At 38.3% G+C, this 17,724-nt stretch overlaps 1 protein-coding gene across 1 annotated transcript in view; it reads left to right on the forward strand.

Annotated features, from left to right (window-relative positions):
- Positions 1-8,070: 8,070 nt before the first annotated feature.
- The window catches only part of ngfa (nerve growth factor a (beta polypeptide)), a 28,336-nt gene continuing 18,682 nt past the window's right edge, over positions 8,071-17,724 (forward strand). Inside the window, exon 1 of the mRNA XM_077580921.1 lies at positions 8,071-8,231. The gene's annotated coding sequence lies outside the window, so the exon portion shown is untranslated. The remainder of the gene's footprint in view (positions 8,232-17,724) is intronic.

Here is a 17,724-nt window from a genome sequence, read left to right on the forward strand (position 1 = left end):
TTTTTCTGCCACTAGATGACATAATTGCATTTGTAAGGCATTGGTGACAGCTCACTGCATTTTTTTTTCATATTAAGAGCTATCTGATCCTTAACATGAAGTAACTTGTGAAAATCTGCACATTTTTTTTCAAAATTGTATTTGACCCCAGTCTCCACAAATATAAGCATTATTACTACATTTATTACTGCTGAATTTTGACGTGGAATTAGGGCTGTCGCGATAAGCAATAAATAAATTCATTGCAAGATAATTAAAAAAATGAGCTTGATAAGTTTGCCGGACTCGATAATTCTGAGCCATGTACTGTATGTGCGTGTTTGTTTACATACGCCTGCAAATGTTGAGATGGCATTGATTGAATCGGTAAGATTATTGAATAAACAATACTGAGCTCTATAAAAAAAAAAACTAAAACATTCACGCTGCCCTTGAGGGTAAAGCGGCTTTTAAAACCAATTTAAACATTTTGGTTCGTATGTGTCCCATCGGGTCTTCATTAGCACACGCAATTCTCTTTCTCATTTTTGTGATGGCAGAAGGGCCGCTCATAGCCATATAGCATTATTGCTAGCAGCGCACCACAGCTATCGGTGTTGTTTTTTTCATTGCTTGTGCTTCGAAGCCTGCCGAAAAAAGCAACACTGGCTTCATGCACACACCCTTGCAATCCTGCGCCGCTCGGTGAGATACGGACTTTACCAAAGACCCTGCGTAGGCTTAATAAGTTAACTTTCCTGTCACGACTGACCCCTAAACCGTGCTTAGCGTAATGACGAGTGAATCATCTTGCCACGCACTCTGAGAGGCGGGGCATTTGGCGCATCAGATTCAGCTCGAGGGCCCCTGAGTAGTAGGAGCAGCTAAATATTTGATATATATATCAAAGTGCAATTTTGTTTACATAGACTTTATACTTTTTTTTTTTTCATTTTTGTGTGATTTTTATTCAAGTGCATTTGAGGGTTCATTTTATGTATTGTTTTTGGTGGTTTTGATTATTTATTTAGGATATTTACAATTTTTTATCATTATATTCCAAATTAAAATATTTGCAAAAAAATAACAGTTGTGTAATACAAAATGTTTTTTTTTTCTCTACATCATGCATGTTCCACCAATGCGGTAAGGGGCAATCATTAATCGCGTGTTAAAAAAAATAGTGACGTTAAAGGAACTTTAAATTCATTTTAATTTTAATTAACTTTAATTTTGACACTCCGACTGCCAATACAACTGGAACGAAAATTGACAGTTCACATCGACCCTGTTAGTACGAGCATAATTGACTACATGCACACAAGCTCGTTAACCCAGTCAATGCAAAACACAGCAAAAAAGAAAAGAAAAAAAAAAAGCACACATCACTGCAGTGAAACAAAACAACGTGAAAACATACTGTACGCCATTAAACATGATACGTGCACAGAAATACACCTCAGGAGTAAAGTCAGTTCAGGACAATTAAAACGGTAAGTCATGCTAAATGATTTGTTTAATGATTATACTAATTGTCATTATTTGCAGTACACTGTATGTAGAACATGAATGATTGAGAATGTGTGGTTAGTATTCTGGCATGATGACATGAGAGAGTGTGTTTTCACATTAGCGCTAAAAAGGAAGGATGTGAGACAATAACGGTAGCTGGTGGCTCAAATTCAGTCCATGGAGAGAAGGGGGACATCAAAGTAAGAGTTTGAAGAAAATGAGCCAAGTGATTTCCCACTTACGTTGCTTCATTAAGTCCTCAGGGGTGTTGAACTCGCATTCGTGTTTCAATTATCCCTAAAACGCTGTACCAGAAAGAAAACACATGCAATATGGAACTTCTGATGGAACAAATATAAGATCGATAAGGAGTTGTTGGCTGACATTTTCAGGCAAATTTCAATCCCGTCAAACTGCTGGAAACATTTTCTCCTTTTATGATGTTGAACCTGTCCAGGCATTCGCCATTAGTCACACAGCTGTTCTTGAAAGAATTTGCGTTACAGCTGTTGTTTTGAATTTTCAATGTATTATTCTTATTTTTATTATTATTATCCATCCATTTCCCATTCTGAAGAAGCCCAGACATCCTGTATTAAGTCTAGCTAGGGGATTTCAGAGGTGTTTCAAGTTCACCAAGGAGGCGTCCAAGAGGTATCTGAGTTTCACCCTTTTCCTGACTGCAGAACTACATTATCTGCAAAAAGCAGTGAAACAATACCGAGGCCACCAATCCAAACCTCTGTCCATAAAACGTGAACATAATCGCCTCCAAAAGGGCAGCCTCGAGTCTTCTATGTCGTCAATCTCCCTTTCCAAAACGCTGCTCTGTCAATTCTGAGACCCCCGTCCCTGATGTCCACACGATGATGCAGAGGTGTGTCAACCAAGACAGGCCCACAAAACAGTCAGAGCTTGAGGAACTCTGGGCGGGGTCTCATCCACCCCCGCCATCCTCAACTCCAGATATAGGATAGTCTACTTCAGAGTCCCCAGACTCTACTTCCTCATTGTATCTGCTTCCTTTAAGTGTTCTCCCCACCAAACCACAACATCATCTGTGTTTTTCCTCCTTGAAGGGTTATGTTGTGTTGAACTAGACCGCATTAGATTCATAGTATCCTGGTGACTTTCTTCTTCCCTTTTTGCCTTTTTGTGTTTTGTTTGTTAATTCGTTTTTTTTTTTAATGCTTGTTTTATTTCTCATTAGTAACTTTTAGTTTGGATTTTTGATTGACACTGGCCACTTTGGACATTTTCACGTAGGGGTGTACTCACTTTTTGGGGGGAAATTCAATTTACACTGCTGTACAAGATGTACAATGACAATTTTAGATTGTAGCAAATTATATTTTTTCCAATGTTGGACCATGAAAAGATAATACATTTTTTACAAAAATGTGAGGAATGTACTCATTTTTGTGAGATTATAGTTCTGTATTCTGTTACTCTACTCAACAAAAATACAAACACAACACTTTTGTTTTTGCTCCCATTTTTAATGAGATGAACTCAAAGATCTAAAACTTCTTCCACATACACAATAGCACAATTTCTCTTTCAAAAATTGCGCACAAACCAGTCTTAATTTGTGATAGTGAGCACTCCTACTTTGCCGAGATAATCCGTCCTAGAAACCCCCAACAACACCCCCCCCCCATTTTTTTTTTTTTTAAATAAAACAAAACTGGACCTTTCAGTGTGTCCTTTTATTGCACTAATCATAGTGTCTAATCAGCATCTTTATACGGCACACCTGTCAGGTGGAATGGATTATCTCGGCAAAGGAGAAGTGCTCACTATCACAGATTTAGACTTGCTTGTGAACGATGTTTGAAGAAATTTTAGATTTTTGACTTCATCTCATAAAAAAATGGGAGCAAAAGCAAAAGCGTTGCGTTTATATTTTTGTCGAGTGTATGTATGTCAACTAGCGCCTCGGCCGTAGCATGTAATAAACGCGGTGCGTGAGAGTGCGTGCGAGGATGCATGCTAGCTTGTGCGCGCCACAGGCCGTCCTTGACGAGACAATAGCGGTATTCTGCAAAGAGAGCCCGTGGGAGGAAGAGTACAGCGGAGTCAATGAGTGAGGCGGCTTCCAGATACGTCAGCGCTTGGCCACCACGAGGGTGTAGGAGGACAAGCCTGGCAACTCAACAATGTGCAGGATGTCACACATACAGTATGCAAACAATCAAGGGTGTACAGCGCAGGTGACATTCAAGCTTGGGAGCTTGGGATATTTGACTTTCGGGTGAAAATTCAGGTTGACACCACCATAACGCTTACAGGTGACTTTAATTTGAACTTTTGAACGCACAAGTCAAATCATTTGAGACGTATGTACCCTTTGCACGACTGTCTCTTCACTTAAGCCCTTTTCACACTGCACTTATTGACAAACACATTCATTGTGTATGTGGTGAGGGGCAGACACCAGAGTATTGATGGGCGGCGCGGCAAAAAGACTTCCATTGTCTTTCCGTGTTGCCGTTTAGAGTGAGTGCAGTGTGAAAAGGGCTTAACAAGGAGCTGCATGACAAAATTCACAACACGTGTTAACACATTTCGAAGGACGTCCATTTGTATGCCTTTATGTGAGTCTTCCAGTCTATGTTGATGCCTGCTGATGATACTCTGTGACACTCTTGTCGTGATCTGTTTTTATGTTGACCTTGTTTGGATTCAATCTCGATTTCTTTTCGCGTTTTGTCATGTCCCTTCTCATGTTTTGTTCACTTGATTTCTATTCCACCTGTTCTCATCAGGCCCCCCTTTCTTGTGTTTCCTTTTTTTTTTCTGGAGAGCTCAGTATTGTTCATTTGGTAATTTTACCGATTTAACATGTCAAACCCCCAGGGACCCCCCCCCCCACCCCCGACCCAACCGCCAGCCCCCCAGACCCAGACCCCCAGATCCCGGGGACCCCCCGCACCCAGGCATTAGTGCCGAAGAGGGGCCGGACAGCGGAGCGGAGAGGGCACCCGCGCCCACACCGGGGGCAGAAAGGGAGATGGGGGCACCGGGGGACGGGCGGCACCCCTGAACCCCAGGCCCAGCGGGGAAAGGCCCCAGTTGTCACTCCAGCGTTCTTAGTGAAAGCTAACCCTGTTACTGAGTTCGCCAGCTCGCCGACTGGTGAACTCTACCCCTACACCTTGAATGTGACCCCACCCAATGTATCGTTTCTTGTGTTTCCAATCAGCTCCCTCCAACCACTTGTGTTTTGCCAGCTGAGGTGGTTTCTTTCAGTCTGTTGGGTCATTATTGTTGCTTACCTGTTTTGCTCCTGTTAATTACGTTTAGTCTAGAAACGTTACATTTCCTTTTGTCGTGGTTTAATCTCTTGTGTTTCTCTTGTGTTTAGGTCTATCTTTTCCCTCCACACCAACACCTTGCTGATAAACATGTCAAAAGTAAAATGGAGTTGTTCCAACTTGGTCACGCATTGCTCGTATTAGACATTATATTAGGTCATAAATATAATGATGATACACCTTTAATTCAAAGGCAGCTATGCAGTGTACAGTATGTGAGCATCAGGAACAATTTCAAGTCCTTGCAGGAATTGACTGGAATTTATAGAGCTGTAAATTGATTATGACTCATCTCAATTATTGCTGGGCATGCATGCATGCACATGCACTGTAATAATGATTATAACTGCACATTTTCGGGAACAACCACCAATGCAACTAGTCTTGATGATTTTTTCCATAAACAAAACTTTGGTTGTGGTTACCGGTGTGAATCAAACATCAAAATATAAACATTTTTGTCACCCACACATTGCAAATTGCTTGTAAAAGAAACTCTGTTCAGGTCTCTCTGAAGTGATCTCACTGACGCAAAGTGTGAAATATGAGCATTTTAGCGCACTTCTGACCTCTACGGAGCGCAACCAGCCCAACGTGCCCACCCCCCTCCTCAACAGTTCTCACCATGAAACAACCTCAGAGTCAAGCGCGAGGGCAAAGTCCACCGTCTGGGGGTTTCCCCTTTCAGCTCTCGTCCCGATAACAAGGGCCGAGGCAAATTTGACAGTGAAACGAGTTTGGGCATTAGGCAAATGCTCACTAGGGGTTGAACTTTGATGCGGAGGTCAACATTCTTAAGCAGATACAAAGAGGGAGAGAGACAGACCCTCTCAAGTAAGCACCTGTGTTCATCTTTTTTGGGCGCCAGTTTGCACCCAATTAAGTTTTCCTATTAATACCAAAGCAGCATTAACATATCTAGTAAGATTGAAGAATTGTTTTGCTTTAAGGCGGGGGGTGTGGGGGGGGGGGGGGTGATAGCGATATCACTGACACAATCCTTCCTTTCTCTCATTTTTCTATCTGTCATAGAAAAGGGAGTGGGATGGCAATTCGGGCCAAAGACAAGCTGTTAAAGTGAAGCTGTTGAAGACAGCAGCACTTGGAAGCAGAAGAGAGGAGATTGGAAAAAAGAAAGATGCAAAAAGAAAGAAAGAATAGAAAGAGAGGCCTGAGTGAATGTCGATTGTGGGCTTTGCTTCTGGTCTTATTTTCTGACTGTGTGAATGTTACATGACATTTCTGGCATGGTTGTTGCAGTCTTCACTAAATATGCCCATCTGGAAAGGTATTTTGGATATCCAATACTCACAATAACTATCCACAATGGTCATTTGGGAAGCAATTGCTACAAAGGGGTACATACGCGCATTTGCCAGCGACATATGTACATGAAATTAATAGACGCATACCACAATACATTTATAAATCATATCCTCATACTCACATATACAATTTTCATTACACTCATACCGATACATCCAAAGAAATTACAGCATATATATATATATGGATGTATGTATGTATGGATGGATGAAGTCTGATTTTTAATGTAATGGCTGTGTGGTTTTAAAGGGGAAGTAACTGATTTAAAGCCTCTTCTGTCAATGGTGATGCATACATTGGTTGTTGGGCAAAGCACTTAACAGGACGATCACTCAAAGATGTGAGGTCAGCGAGAGTTAGAGTTCTCCTCTCCCCTCCCCTTCCCATGGAGAGTAAAAAAAAAAAAAAGATTAAATTAAATTAATTTCCTTTTTAGTTCAATTCTTCATGCTTTACACACATGTAGTGTACTGAACATACTGATGTTCAACAATCTAATAAATGTAATGAATGTGTGTAATCTGTCTGATCTGAGCTCCATGACACAATGTGTTGAAGCTCTTCCCATAGACATAACATAATTGCTGGCCAAACATACGGTGCGTGGGCCAGAACCGGCCCTTAACGGGGTCCAATTTGGCCCCGTGAGGACAAAACAAAAACTTCAGTCTCTCACTAAAAATAATATAACTATAAATCTAGCTAATTTTGTAAACTAGAGGACGACCACTGAAATGACATTCTAAAATGTGTCTGTTAGTAAGAATTTAATGCAAAAAATTTGCACTCCACTCATTTTTGTTAGAACATTTTTGAATGGGAATGTACTTGTAATTGTTTGCATCCAAAAAATTATAGTTCATTAGGCCATGGACATGCAGGTCCGGCCCACTTCAGGTCATTTTCGGGTGAAAGTGATCGCTGAATTAATATGAGTTAAACACAACCCAGGGATCTCTTCCATTCACTTGTTTTGAAGTAATTGTGTTTGGCTCCAATAAATAAATCATAATTCATGAAATTATTTACTGATTTTGACTCGGATTGGTTTGTTAGAAACATCAGACGTAGTTATGATACCAGACACGTGGATCATTTTATACTTACGGCTGTCATAAAATATTAAATAGAAAGGTGTAAGACTAAATGCCTTACACAACAGCAATGAACTCGATGCTAACTTAAACATGCTTTTGTTTTTCTTGCTTGGTTGAACAGTGTGGAATTGATTGATGCATAATTAAAAACTTTGAAAACAAATGCTTCGATTTAGGTCAAAATTGAGATACAGGTTAATCTTCTTTTTTGGGTTTGGGTTTTTATAAATGACTCCAGAGGAGTCAGTGCTTCAAAACCACACCGAAATAACTTCCCTCTCTGTAAGATTAGCACTTTGCAAACATAATTTTCCTTTTTTTCTCTCTCGTTTACTTTTGTAAATGTACATTTTACTTAAGAAGTTTTTCTTTGGTCCTTCCTCGGGTCTCCTGACGGCCTCACGACTCTGGCTGGAAGTGTTCGGTTTAGGTGAACGGTATGGGATTTTTTAATAGGTTTTAGGTGAACTAATGAATACACACACGCACACACACATGCTCACCCACATACAAAAAAAGAAAATAAAAAAAGAAAAATGATGATGACATGTCAAATCGGTAAAATTACCGAATGAACAATACTGAGCTCTCCAGGGGAAAAAAAAAAAAGTTTTGGGGAAAAAACATTTTGGGACATTTGTGCATATTTGTAAATTCTGTTTCTACCTCTCGCTACTGTATTGTTTTCCTCCTTCCATGTGGCAGCTTACAGAGGACGGCACTAGGACCTGCGGTGAGGAACAGCAGGAGGGAGGGAGCAGTATTGGGACTCTTGTTACTAAAGTTTTAGAACAATCCATTTTCCAAGAGTGTGGGAGAGAGACACACACACAAGTGAATGGCCCCAGACCTGGATGCATTGCACAGCTTTTGAAATCAGGAGCAAGATCTGACTTTGGGATAATTTTGGGAAGAGAGTGTGGTGGAATATAAAATAACCTTTTTTTTCTGGAAGTTTTCACTCACTGGGAAAAGAAGGAGAAGGATCACTAATAGGGTGGTGAGTTTTTCATTAAAATATAAGCATGTGTGGTGTGGAAATTGGATCTTCAAAAGCAAGGGAGCGTTTTTCCAGAGATGTTGGCTTTACAACTTTTTTCGACACCTGCTATTAAGTGAAAGTGGAGCCTCTGAATTGACATTGAGACCAGCATATGAATCTTCTACTGATGGGAGAACAATTTCACCTCAAACGTATGAAACACACTAATTACTTACTCATAAAAAGTGGATCAGGTGATAGTTAAGCTTTTGGGGGGGAATTTATATAGAGACAAATATGACAACACCAACAGCGGAAAATGACAAACGGGAGACGGGTTCGGAGAGGAATGCGAGAAAAGGAGGTTCTCCAAACTTCAATTGGAAGCAGCTTAGTGTTCTGGAAACCCCTGAAACATCAGGTTACCTTCTTTCTCTGTTTGTCTGTCTCGCCCCCTCTCGTTCTATCTGTCTGTCCCGCTGCTCATGTTACACAACCCTTGAAGGGCTTGTAGATTGGGATGAGCTCCAATGTCTCATCTGAAATATGCTGTTGAGGTTCCCCATGAGCTTGTCTGGGTGGGGCCAAGCTGCAGACCCTGTGCTGGCAGTCATTGTTTATACCTTGGCAGGTATGGTGGATGTATGTGCTCATATCTGCGTGTATACAAGCTTGTGTGTGTGTGTGTGAGTGTGTGAGAAGAGAGAACTCATGCCTGCCACTCCTACCAGGGAATTCCTTTTTGGCTTTGACAGGGGAGGAATGTCACCAGGGATCCAAATTTACTATAAATCTTCCAACAGTCATCACAAACCAAAAGACTCCTCCGACCACTTTTGGCCTGTTAAATATACACAGTCGCACCTTGAGGTTCAAGTTCCCCCAATGAAATTCATGGAAATGGCATTAATCTGTTCCAGGGCAACCCAAAAATAAATATTTGTGTTTGTGTATAACCCCCCCCCCCCCCCACCACCACCACCACCACCCAAAAAAAAAGCTTAGCAATATTTATAAAAAAATAAGATATTTACATAGAATGTAAAGAATTCATATATTTGTGCGTCATCATTTATTTTCATTGTGGTGCTCTTTCTGGTGTTCCCACATTGGCCACCGGTTATTATAATAAGTGAAAATGAGCAAAATAACATATTAAAATTGAAATGAAAAACTTTTTGTTAAACATGATAAAATATAAACGAGAGTGTAAAAAAAAAAAAGAAGAAGAATATTTACCAACTATATTTTACGTTAATGAGGCTTACAATAACTATGATGGCAATGCCATTTGTTTTTTGCCAATTTATTTCATACATGAGCTTTCAGGTTTGATTGTTAATATTTATTTCAGTATTACTGTACAGCTATACAGAAGTAGTAAGTTCAAAAAGTCGCTTAGGAATTTTAGTTCACTTTACTATCCAATATCTATTGAGACATCTTTATTTATTTATTTTACTTTTGTTTGCACATCACAAGCACGTCATATATTAAGCAAAAAAAAAACTAAAACTAATACTAAAACTACTTGAAAAATAAACTAAAATAAAGCATTTCAATAAATAAATACATAACCGGATGTAAAAACTAATCTACTATAATGAAAAATCAAAAACTATTATAACCCTGTTGGTAGAGAGCATAATAGAGTCAGGCAGTCATTAAAAACAACAACTACTATTACTGTGATTCTGTAAGATGTTGTAATATGAACCATTTTTCATAGATGATACAGAATATAGGCTACACCTGTAAGTATTGTAATCTTATCTGTCTACACTGTACGTGTATTTCTCCAACTCTTACTCTTGTTTTGAAATGTCCGTGAATTAAGTGGTTCTAAAACCAGTTCAGGGTGAAGACTGGGACGAGGAGTGGCATTAAAAAGCCTAAAGCCTCATTTTTTTAAATGAATTGTTCACTATTTACCTAACGGCTTATAGTGAAGTGAGATGCATTGAGTTTATATAATAATAATGGCTTGTATCACAAAAAATGATTCACCAAGGTGGAAATGCATTATTTTTATTATTTTTATTCGTATAATTCTTATTATTTTTATTATTATTATTATTATTGTCTGGTTGCTGATATTATGTGTTAATACAATAATAATACGGTAATATTGCATATAATTATTGAACACGTAACCCAAACTTACATCCAGCCATAAGTCAGCCAAGTTTCTTGAGAAACAATGGAACTTTAAAAAAAAATTAATTAAAAAAACTATTATTTTTTTCATAATGAGCTGACAGCGGATGTGGCAGGAGAGAAAACTAGTTGTTGTAGATTTCACACTAAACGACATCATCTCACATTGTCCATGAGCCAGTTTACTGGATGTTCACATCCAGAGATTTTGTTGTTTTCACACAAACGCAGATCATTGACTGTCATTAGAGCAAGCAAATGGATGGCATGCATTTGCATCACTTGATCCTTTTTCAACTTCCAACTTTGTAGAAGCCGTTTGGGGAAGGTCAAGTTGGTTGTATGTTTTTTGTGTGGCAGAACCCACAAGCCCTGAGCTCAAACCCTTTCGAAATAACCTGCCGGCTGTGGCTCACTTGGTAGAGCGGGTTGTCGAGTGACTGACAGATGTCATCTTATGTCGAAGCTCACAAACTGCTTTTAACTCATTCACTGCCATTGACGGCTATAGACGTCAAAAATTCATTTGAACTATTTCTATTAGTTTAAAAAATAAAATCCACTTTTGTTAAAGAGTATGAAAACCTAGAATTTTTTTATTGTACATTTAGAACAGATATACAAATTGTGATTAATTGTGAGTTAAAATTTTTAATCGCCTGACGCCCCTAATTTTTAATAATCTTTTCTCTTTTTTTTTATCGCGTCAGGCGATTACATTTTTTCATTGTAATTAATTGCATGACTTCAATAGTTAACTCACAATTAATCACAAATTTTATATCTGTTCTAAATGTACAATAATTTCTTTCTAGGTTTTCATACTCTTGTTAACAAAAGTGGGAAAAAAATGTTCAACTAATAGAAATAGTTCAAATAAATTTGTGACGTCTATAGCCGTCAATGGCAGTGAATGAGTTAATATGTATTATTTCTGCTCATTTGAATGGAAAATGGCAGAGCAGCCAAAAGTGTTGATTTCAAATGATAATAGTTAACTCACGATTAATCACAAATTTTATATCTGTTCTAAATGTACAATAATTTCTTTCTAGGTTTTCATACTCTTGTTAACAAAAGTGGGAAAAAAATGTTCAACTAATAGAAATAGTTCAAATGAATTTTTGACGTCTATAGCCGTCAATGGCAGTGAATGAGTTAAATTGTCACTACTGCGCTTGGCATCTCTGTGATCATTTTTGCATAATTTCACTAATGTTAGAAAATGCATTGGGCTCCTCAAATCCTATTTTGTATATTGCAAGTCGAACAGCTTAATTTTTCCTCGATATTTGTCTATTGAGCTGTTTGTATGATCACTGCGGGTCCGTTCTTCCAACCTCAACTGCGGTAAACACAAACATAAAGTGGTGCGTGAATGGAAGGCAGATGGACAGTTTTCCAGTGCAGACAAAGATGTCTATGATTATTCATGACCAGCTCAGGTTTCCTTTGAAGCTGAATTACAGTTTTTCCTGACGCTTGCATGTGAGGGAGTGGAAGGATAGTGTATAGAGACAAAACGAGATCTTACAATCTATCGCCACACTCCATGAATCAGGAAGTTGGACTTTTCTTATCTTTTAAAAAGATCACTTTAAACGTGAATGCACTTTTTTTTTTTTTTTTTTACTTCAGACATTATCCACAATAGATGAAAACAATCCACAAAGCTGTTGCCTAAGTATTTATTTATTTTTTTTATTACATGTATCACACGAACTGCAGATATTACTTTTTAGGGCTCGTCTCATTCCATACTATAGTATCAGTGACGTTGGGCATGCGTGTTTTTAAAAAGGCAGGCCTAGCCTAATAAGTAGAATGAAAGTCAGCAAATGTTAACATAGAATTGGCTGGCTGTTAACTGCTTCGTCTGGACCTTTCCTTTGGAAAAACCTGTGTAAAATGCTCATTTTCTGTAGTATTATTGTCAAATTTTGAATTGGATCTAGGGAAGACGTCAAACTGTGATCCTGTTGTGTTTTCCAGTTCACCACACCATGCTACATTCATTTTGAAAAAAGACGAACATATAATTTGTCTTATTTATTTATTAATTTTTTTTGTTCCATTGCTCAGTGGCAGTAGCACTTTAACAGATTCTAACGGTTGGGGAGAAAAATCCAAACTCACTTTAACAGATTCTAACTGTTGGGGAGAAAAATCCAAACTGTTATCTTTAAAAATAAAACTATGCTGATACTCCAAATGGTTCAAGAACAGCTTCAAATTTACATTGAGTGTACGTTTTCTAGGCGTTTTTAGGTCAAAATGACAGGAAAGGTAAGAGGCTGAACGTTAGCTACTCTAGCGTTTAGTGATGGCATCAGTTGAGGTCATCAGCAGGTCATCTAAGAACGTGCTCGTGTTTACTGTATTTTGTTAACATTTGTTGTGTAACGTGACAAAGTACACAAGCATCCGTGTCCATATTCCCTCGATCCTAAGCACCTGTGGAGGCAACTAGTGGTGGTCGGCTATATTCAATGAGTTAACAATGTCTACTTTGCCGTAGACGTTAAAAGAAATGAACTGCAACACAGTGAATCGCAATATAGAACGGGATGGCTGTCGTTATTGTTTTCCAAAAGCCAGCTAGGATTTGAGGTCATGACCACAATGGATACAAACAAACCTGTTCAGTCAGATTTAAGCACAGCGAAAATAAGAGTTGAGGACGGAATGGTGTGAAAAGTCTAGAGTGGTTTTCAGAACACCTGGGCAGGGGACAAGCTGTGATAACACACCTGCGAGTTTAACTATTGGCTATTTCACCTCAGGCCCACAGCCAAACTTAAGCCACCTCTGAAGGCTACAATTTCAAATTCCACCAAATAAATAAGGTACAGACAAGTAGCTGTATTAGCCCTGAAATGTCAACTCCAATGAAAAAAAAGTTGTTGTTTTATTGTTAAAACACTGTACTGAAATCTCAGGTTCATAAAAATGTGTTTTGGTAAAAGTAGCAATTACGTTTTTGACAGTGTCTGGAATCTAAAACACTATGGCCATGCTTGTAGTCAAGTAAAAAAAAACTTTGTACCAATTTAGAGCAGTGATCTTTGCTGAAATTTTACATGCATGAAGTAGTGGAGCAAATGGTAAACGTGCCCCGCTGTGCAACGCCTCCATAAACAGTTGTCACGGGGCCTTTTGATCAAACAACGCCACCAGACACTTTGACATCTGGGACAGTGCCAGTTGGCAGCGGAATTTCAATTCACAAAGTCTTGTTTGGTGACTTTTCCTTACATCAAATGGCTATAAAAAGCAGACAGAAATCGTTTCCCTTTTTTAATTGTCTTCTAATAAGATCCGGTGCTTTCAAACAGAAAAAAAAAAAAAAAAAACTACCATTCGTGATTAATTTGGCCTGTGTGGTGAAGTGAGCCTTTAATGATTTATGTCACATGTTCCAACTATCCTAACAATTCCTCCTTACAGTTAAACCCAGTTTGACAAACTTCAGGATGCGTTCAAGTAAAACCATTCCAGTGTGCTAAAGTGTCAGCGTGATTTTTCAAGAGCGCTGACAACTTAAACCGCGGTGTTATTTTTTGCACCCTGTTGCTTTCAAGTCGACTCACTGTTTCCTTAACAGCCGCGCTGGCTACCAAAACAACATCTCGTGCGTTAATTGCCTCAGGCTCTCTGAAGAAACGATTCAGTCTGAGGCACGTTAATGCATTCCAACTGATTTTTAAGAGCGTTTTGATAAGACAGTTAAAACCTTTGCAAACAATTCATTACTAAACAATTTATTTTGGGGATGGAACAAACAACACAAGAATACACTTTTAAAGCAGTGTTTCTTTTTACACAAACTACCACCTCAATAAATATTTTTTATTTTTTTCTGGAATGCTCAGTATTGTTCATTCGGTATTTTTATCGATTTGACATGTCATCATCATTGCTCTTCTTTTTTTTTTTTGAATGTGTATGTGCGTGTGTGCGTGCGAGCGTGTGTGTATTCATTAGTTCACCTAAAACCTATTAAAAAATCCCATACCGTTCACCTAAACCGAACACTTCCAGCCAGAGTCGTGAGGCCGTCAGGAGATAAATAAATAAATTCTTATACCACCATGGTACCAATTTTAAAAGTCACAGTCGATTGCTGTCGTGTCATAATTCCTGCACTTGTGGTCACTTCAAATTAAATGACGACTCTTGCTGTCAGTGTTCTGTCCTACCACACTAATGGTAGGATTACGTTGCTTAACGACTTTCTGCATATGTATGCAATTACCTAACTGTTCATTTCGTTATAGTGGCTTGTTTGCTCCAATAGTAGTGGCTCAAACTGCTGGAGACAGATTTCCTGTGTGTTTTTAACCCTGGAGAACCCAAGAAACCTTTTCTTCTTTGCAAAATGAAGAATTATACATTAAATGACTGCTATAAGTTCACTGAACACCAAAATATATGTTTTTTTCAATTTTAACACTTGTTTTTTGAACTAGCTCAGAGTTGCTAATTTTTCAAAATATATATATAAAACATACTCCTAGGCATTCTGCAACATGATCTGAAATAGATTAACAAAAAAAACACAATTTTACCATCTGATGGTTTGCTGAGAAGATGGTTTTGTTTGGATTGATTTCCAGCTCAACAAAAACAGCATGTTGCCAGCCATCTTGTCACCACCACTCTGGCTCATGTAAGTGCAATATTCATCCACTAGATGGCCCCATGCAGGGGTCAGAAGTGGCACTCTGGACTTTTGAAGTTAAATTTGTAAAAAAAAGAAAGAAAAAAAAAGGTCTTTGTTATTTGAGTAGCAGAATTTATAGGGGCCAAATTTGACCCCGTGGTTTCTCCAGGGCTGTGCTTGGCCAATAAAGATTATTCTGATTCTAATTCTGTTCCTGTAGTTATTATTACGGTCCAACTGGTCCTTAATAATGAGGCAGTCCTTAAAAGTGTACTCAATGCTTTTGTTAGCTAATGCACAGTATCAACATTAACACTGCGCTTAATGATGGAAAAATAATTCAATCAGAGTGAATTGCACATAAAAATAAACACGAATAAATGTTTGAAAACATTTACAAAAATTAAATGCTAATGTAAAGGTTCTGTACTGGATTAACAAAAATGAAGCCACAGTAACAATTTGAACAAATAAGTGATTTTTTTCACCACCAGTAATAATTGCATCACACTTTGAAAATCATTGAAAAGGGACACAGAAAATCAAAGTGTGGTATTTTTGTTTGGCAAAATGAGATCATAATTAACGGCTCAAGTTTTGGTGACCAGAACTGTATTGTGCCACATGTCAATGCGAGCGGGCTAGCACATGTATTCTGGTGCTGCCCTCCAGTTGCACGGGTTAGTCAGAGGTCAAGGGAGAGCTATCCGACATCTTCAACTTAGCATCCTACCCCTACCACGATGACTCCTTATCACCCCCGAAATTCATACTCATTCCTAACACATTTTTTGATTGGAAAAACAGAACAAAATTACCCACTAAAACATTGGTGTGAACTGCTAACGGAGCATTCGACATTTTCCATAAAAGACAATATCACCTGTTTTAACAACTGCTGGTTCCCATTCAAGCAGTTTATCCAGAGCTGATAGTGGTTTGTTTATCCTCCCAAAAGACTCGAGCTTGTCCTTGGGTGCGAATAAGGATGGGAAAGCTTGCTTTTTCTGTGCGAGCGGTCCTTTTGCCTTTTTTTTTGGTATTGTCTCATATTGTTATTTTGTTTGTTTATTCGATACCGTTCTGTAAGTGGGCTCAGAACATCTGGCGTAAAGTGAACAAGCTGAGGTGTTCAGTGTGGGCTCAGCGGAGAGGTGAAAGGTCAGAGTGTGACCTCAGGGTTACCATAGCTGTTGGTTGAGGAAAACTGAGATCTGTCAGGTCTCTGTCATTGCCTTCTTTATGAACATCCTTTCCAAAATATATTTTGAACAAATATTAAAACATAATAACTTAGTATTGTTCTAGGATTAGTGAGTGTGTTTTGCAAAATAAAAACAAAGCACTTTATGAAAATATGCACGTCTGTCTGACATTTTTTCCCCCTCTAGCACAAAGCATTACGGAATTTATTGCTTTTCTAGTGACCAGTGGTTGTTCACTACTTTGCATGTGTAATACATTTAGAACACTATATAAGACAGGGGTGTCCAAACATTTTCCTACGAGGGCCGGGTAAAAAAAAAATAGAAGAATGTAAGGGCCCATTTGGATTTTTTCTTATTTAAATTTATTTTTTTTAAAAAAATATGTCAAAAACAATCTTTCAAGTATTTAATTTTTTCTATTTTTGTTGTTGTTATTTAAAAAACAAAACAAAAAACAGCTTCCTGCTAAGAAGTGAAAAGAAAAAAAATTGTGACCTTGTCAAGGAGCAGAAAGTGGAGGAAACAATTTTTGCTTATTAGCTTTATTCTCCTTGAAGAGAAATGTTGTTACTATTTTAATTGTCAATTAGTTGTCAGTTTCTTTGTGTCTTTGCATATTGTTAGAAAAACAACCCTCCACCTTTTTCATCACCCACTTTTCATGTCCCCCTTTTAAGGAAAAAAAATATTAAGTTGTGATACGGGCCGTGCCAAATATTAATTTGAGTATTTGTTGTGGGCCAATAAAAAACGGAAGCTAGGCTGCAAATGCCACCTGGCCATAGTTTAAACTTGGCAATATAGGTGTTAATGTTCAAAATCATTCGCTCATTACCTACTTCCTAATCACTATTGGAATCTTATATAGTGGACTATAGAATACACACATCAATTACGGTAATCTCTCATTTATCACAGGGATTAGTTTCCAGACCACATAGGCGAGGCACAATCCACAAAGTAGCAAGTCGATATTTATTTCATTATTAATAATCAATATATATGATGTGATACTATATGAATGTGAGGGGCAGGTATTTTATTTATTTTTTTCCACTTGTGGTAGCCATCCTACTGTTCTACAGTACAGTAGGTGTGACTGTGACTGCATGTTAATGGCTTTGAAAGGCGGGGCCTGGCCTGTTGAATAACGTGAGCATTACAGTATAGCATCGACTGGTTGTTAGGGACAGGTAGGTCACATGTGCTTGTTTTCTTTTTTTCACCTTTGTTCAGTAAAGCAAAAGTGACGGAGACACGAAGACGGAGGGATTAGCATTGTTCTAACTAGCAGTTTTATGATCTGTATATTGAATTAGCTAACAATGCTTAATTGACCGTAGGCGTGCCGTTATGTAGCTTAAACCAGTTATGCTTCGTAAGAGACACATTGCACTTGAGCTTCTTTGATTACGTGTGAAATGATCCCAAACGTTGTCTTTTATGCGCTCTTTCCTCCTTGTTTGTGCTTATTGCTGCTTAC

Source organism: Vanacampus margaritifer, chromosome 1 (assembly GCF_051991255.1).
Source record: "Vanacampus margaritifer isolate UIUO_Vmar chromosome 1, RoL_Vmar_1.0, whole genome shotgun sequence".
In the NCBI taxonomy this organism is placed as follows: domain Eukaryota; kingdom Metazoa; phylum Chordata; class Actinopteri; order Syngnathiformes; family Syngnathidae; genus Vanacampus; species Vanacampus margaritifer.